Source organism: Lactuca serriola, chromosome 1, assembly GCF_051521515.1.
Source record: "Lactuca serriola cultivar US96UC23 chromosome 1, Lser_US96UC23_V15, whole genome shotgun sequence".
Taxonomy (NCBI): domain Eukaryota; kingdom Viridiplantae; phylum Streptophyta; class Magnoliopsida; order Asterales; family Asteraceae; genus Lactuca; species Lactuca serriola.
The window spans coordinates 31037133-31042807 of record NC_136408.1 but is presented as its reverse complement, the minus strand read 5'-3'; the positions used below and the strand labels follow the sequence as shown (position 1 = coordinate 31042807).

The window sequence follows — 5675 nt, the reverse complement described above, 5'->3', positions numbered from 1 at the left end:
ATCTTCTTCTTGTAAGCCCTTTTCAATGCATCTCTTTTCTTTTTCACAACATCACCCTCAGCGGCTTGGGCTTCCCTTTTCCTCTTTTTCTTCTTTCCCCCATTCTTTTTCACCTTCTCTTGTACTTCCTTCTCTTTAAATTTAATTACTTCATATTTCGTGATGGTTTGTGCTTTAGGTTTAGTACTGAATGGTTGATCAGCTTCCACCCTCCTCTCCTTTGTATCTTCATCCTTTCCTGTGCTCAACCCATCTTCAAAAGGAATCGTATCAAGACATGCTACATCGGCGTATTGAACTTTCCTTCCCTTTCCTCCTTCTGTTGTTTGTTCTTCTAAAGAATCATGAATAATATCTAAATTCAAGGTATGTGAAGAACTAGTAACAAACAGATCTAAGTCGGCCAAGTTTTTGTCAAATTCGACTGGACTCGTCGAGTCCATTAAAGTGACTCGGCGAGTCTGATCGGGTTCCATCAATTCTTGGATATTTTCTTAGTTGGCTCCTTCCAGTAGCTTTTCTAACTCTTCCAAGTCCTTGTTAACATCTACATCTTCTTCAGAGTGTATCAAAAATTTGCTTGGATCTTCTTTTAGCAAACGTGCAAGCTCTTCTTGTAATATCTCATCATCCAATTGGATAATTGAGATTTCTTCATTCTTTTCCTCTTCTTGCTTGGCTTCTGGAATAGCTTTAAACATTATAGATTCATCACCCACCCTTAATGTCAACGTAGACTCACATATATCAATTAAAGCACACACGGTGTTCAAGAATGATCTCCCCAAAATAATTGGAATTTCGGGGTCTTCTTTCATATCAACTACCACGAAGTCTACTGGGAAAATAAACTTGTCAACTTTTATTGGGAGATCCTCACAAACGCCTTGTGGATGAATTATCGTCTTGTCCGCCAAATGGATCTTCATATTCACTGGCCTTGGTTCTGGTAAATTCAACTTTTTAAAGTATGACAAAGACATCATATTGATGCTTGCCCCCGAATCAGCTAATGCTCGGGTGGAAACTTCATTACCAAATTGGCACGGGATCACAATATTTCCCGGATCACCCTTCTTTTCAGGTAGCTCACTCATCAATATTTCCGCGACTTCAGCCAAATCTTTCCTAGTAGCAAAAAGGCCCTTAAGCAAGTTGAAGTACTTGGGTGTTTGGAGCATTGTTTCCACAAATGGCACATTAACTTGTAAAGCTTTAACATGCCTCATGAAGGTTCTGTATGCTTCTACTTTTTCTGCAGGCATGGATTTGATTGGGTATGGCAGAGGAGGATTATAAGGCTTCAAAGAACTGGCAGTTTTATTATTTACGTATGGACTCGTCGAGTCCATTGGAGTGACTCGGCGAGTCGGATCGGGTTTTGCTGGATCCGATTCTTCTACCTTTTCTTCCTTCTTCTTGGAGATTCTCAGTGCTTCTGTGAATGTTTCTTCACTGCTGGAAGTTATTACACTTACATTCTCCATTCTTGAATTGGGTTCAGTGTTACTCGGAAGTTGACCCGGTCTTCTATCATTCACTTGATGCGCCAGCTGCCCCAGCTGTTTCTCAATGTTGAGAATTGATGCTTGCTGATTCCTTAGCATGTTTCTGGTCTCGTGTATGGCAGCATCGTGATCACTGTGTCTTTTTTCGGATGCGGCTATGAATCTAGTGAATAACTCTTCTAAATCAGCTTTCTTTTCTACCGGTTCTTCCTTTTGGTATAGTCCCCTCTCCTTCTGCTTGTATTTCTCCTCCTTTGCCTTCTTATACTCCTCGTATGGTAGCCAATCCTTCTTAGGTTTCTGCCAATTTTCATCATATCGATCACCACTTGAATAAAAGACTTGAGCTTTCTTATTTCCATTCTCATCCAAATCACAAACCTTTGTGAGATGGGGCCCTCTACAATTTTCGCATCCTACCCTAATAGCATGGATTGCTTGATCCATTTTTGTCATTCTTCGATCTTGACTATCAAGCTTAGCTATCACCGCCGCCATGCTATCATTTTCCGCGTTCACTACCCCACGACTTACTTCGTTTCTCGGATTATGGTATTCTCTAGAGTGCTTAGAGAATTCTTCAATTAATTCTTTAATTAACGGGGGCGCCTTCTTTGTGAACGGGCCTTAAGAATCAAGCAATTGCCTTGTGGTAACATTGACTCCATCATAGAAGATGGAGACCTCTTGTTGGCTATTAAGGTCATGGTGTGGGCAATTTCTAAGTAGGCTCTTGTATCTTTCCCAAGCTTCATAAAGAGATTCTCTAGGTTGTTGCTCGAAGTTGGCAATGGCTTTTTTTAGCTTGGCTATCTTGGAGGGCGGGCATAAATGGTCTATGAACTCTTCTTTCATCTTGACCCATGTGGTGACCGATCCGGGAGGAAGTGACTTTAACCAATCTTTTGCAGCTCCTTTAAATGTGACAGGAAGCATGCAAAGAAGATGGGTCTCGCGTGGAACATTTGGGACGTTAAAGTAATCGACCACATCATTCACTTCGTCCAAGTGCTTGTAAGCGTCTTCGTAATCCTTCCCGTAAAAAGGAATCTCCTTGAGTTGGGCGAGAATATGGCCTTTTAGTTCGAAAGTAGCGGTCGCGGGAATTGCGGGTTGCACAAGCCCCGACCCGGTGTCATCACGCATCCTTTTCTTCCATTCCCCCATGGGGACTTCATCAATGTTATCCATTGTGATAGCTAACTCTTCTTCAGAATCGGTTTCGTGCTCATAAGTATGCTCTTCTTCTTCCTCGGTCTCGTACTCGATATCTTCTTGAATTGGTTCTTCAACTGTCAACGAGGCACTGGATGCTCCTGATTTGCTGCTCTTCTTCTTGCTGAAAACGGATTTTAAGTTTTTGAGTGGTGAGTTCTTTGAAGATGTGGTTTCTCCAACGGCTTTTCCTTTGCTTCTTCTTAGTGCGGATTCCGGGTCTTCCAAAGGAGGGACCAGAGGTGTATCAGATCCTCGGGTCATGAAACAACTGTAAACAAACAAAACAAAAGAAATAGAACGCGTAAAAAGAACAAAAACAAAATAAAAAATAAAGACTGAAACAGCGATGTACTCGCCGAGTCGGCACGAGTGCACTCGGCGAGTTCAAGGCAAAAACAGAAAAGAAAATTTCTAGTTATTCTAAAAACGAATTTTTTATAAACTAATTCTACTTACTGAATTACTTTGTAAATAACTTTGTGTAAGATAAATCCCACACAAAGGATCGATTAAACTAGAATTTAATATTAATTTTAGAACCGTTCCCCGGCAACGGCACCAAAAACTTGATGTGTGCAAACTCACTTAGTTTTAAACCTACTTTTAATTATCAAATAACACACAAAAGGCAGTGAACCTATCAATTGTGGTATAGCTAAATAAGCAGGGTATCGATCACAGGGAACGACAAATTAAATTAAAAACTAATTTTATCTAAGTTAATTAAGAAGTAGGGGTTTTCTCTAGTTTTACAAGACTAGAAACTTACTAACTATTTCTAATTTAAGACTAGAAAATAACGACTTAACTAGATTCAATAATTGGAAAGGAACTTCTGTTTAGTTCAACTTGGTTAACTCTATGGTTGATTTCAAGGTAATGATGCAATGGATTAATTCTTTCGTTGGTTACCGATTCAAGTGATTAGATTCGTATTCACTACCCTAATCCTTAGCAAATAAACTAACTTAAACAGTGGCCAATTGTCTAATTTAATTATATTCACTAGATTAATTATTCGGGTTAAATTAGACTTGCAATAGTTAACTAATTTATTCTTTTAATTAACTTCTTGTTTGATGGTCATCTTACAAGCTTGCACATGAATTTACTCAATTTTTCTTATTAATTCTAGTTTCATATTCATTAATCCTAGACATATAGCATAGTGATCACATAGCATATGAGGTTAATAATCAATAGATGTTCATGCTAATCAATTATCTTCCTATTAACAGAAAATTAATTATTATTCACACACAAGGTTCTTTAGCAAGCTAAAATAACAAAAATTCACCAACTTGGAATTAATCCTACCAATCAATCAAACCATATTGTCAACTTTGTATCCCCAAACAGAAGTCTAAAGGTTTTAGCTCATAATTGAAGTAAATAACAGCAAACAAACAAAGTCAAGTTGCTTAACCATAATGATAAAACAAAAGAATAAATGGAATGATGAAATTTTGCCTCAATTACTCTCCGGGATTGAATTCTAGCTTCCTTCGTCGTCTTCTAGGGTTTCTCTGGCTTCTCAATCGTAGCTAAGTACTTCTGAATCGTCCCCGAACTCTCCTCTATCGATCTGTGGAATTATCTTTAAATATACGAATCGACTCGTCGAGTCAAGTGGTGACTCGTCGAGTCCCTCTCACATTCCCCGTATTGTGATAACTCTCTGGGATCCCGAGTCATTATCTTCTCGATTCTTCGATTGGACTCGCCAAGTAGTCGATCTGACTCGCCGAGTAGGTGCCATTTTTAATGTTTTTCTTCTTTATTCCATTCTCGATCTTCTAACTGTTTCTCCTGCTTCCTTTAGCTTCCGAGCTTCATCTTTGGACTGAAAAACATAATTTAACACTTTTAAGTACCTTTTGTCCATAATATGCAATAATTTAGCTAATAAATGAATAAAAATGTATACTTAATATGAACTAAATATGCAAATATCAGTTCCCAATTCTCTGAAGAACTTTAAACGGTCCAATCAACCTTGGACTTAACTTTCCCATTTTACCAAATCTTATAAGTCCCTTCCACGGCGAGACTTTAAGCAAAACCGAATCTCCAACTTCAAAAGTCATCGGTCTTCGCTTTTTGTCAGCATAGCTCTTTTGACGGTCCTGAGCTGCTAACATTCTTTCCCTAATTAGTTTCAACTTTTCAGCAGTTTGATGGACTATCTCCGGCCCCATAAACTGCTTTTCCCCAGCCACAAGCCAACAAGACGGCGTACGACACTTCTGTCCATACAATGCTTGATAAGGTGCCATCTTTATGCTTGAGTGAAAACTATTATTATAGGAAAATTCTACCAAAGGTAAATGTTCATCCCAATTACCTAGGAATTCCAAGGTACATGCTCTCAACATATCTTCAAGTGTTTGTATCGTTCTTTCGCTCTGACCATCAGTCTGCGAATGGTAAGCTGTACTTAAACACAACTTGGTACCCAATTCCTCTTGTAGACTTTTCCAAAATCGTGAGGTGAAACGACTATCACGATCCGACACAATCGTTAGCGGAACACCGTGAAGCCTCACAATTTCCTTCACGTAAGAATTTGCAAGCTTTTCCATAGACCATTTCTCGTTGGCTGCTATGAACTGCGCACTCTTAGTGAATCGATCAACGACCACCCAAATCATGTCGTGACCACTTTTTGTTCTGGGTAGTTTAGTGACAAAATCCATAGCAATGTCTTCCCACTTACCCATAGGCACATGTAATGGTTCTAAACTCCCGTATGGTTTCTGATGTTGTGCCTTGACTTTTGCACAAGTCACACACTCTGCCACATACTTCGCGATGTCGAGCTTCATCGTCGGCCACCAATAATAGGGTTTCAGGTCCCTATACATTTTAGTGCTACCGGGATGAATCGAGTACATGGTTTTGTGAGCTTCTTCCATCAGAAGATCTCTGACTCCTCCTGTCTTAGGTATC

At 39.3% G+C, this 5675-nt stretch overlaps 1 non-coding gene across 1 annotated transcript; it reads left to right on the top strand.

The window, feature by feature from the left end:
- The first annotated feature begins 2208 nt into the window (after window positions 1–2208).
- On the top strand, window positions 2209–2315 carry LOC145080798 (small nucleolar RNA R71). The gene has a single exon (XR_013695382.1). It is a non-coding gene; the product is annotated as a small nucleolar RNA R71 (small nucleolar RNA).
- Window positions 2316–5675: the final 3360 nt, after the last annotated feature.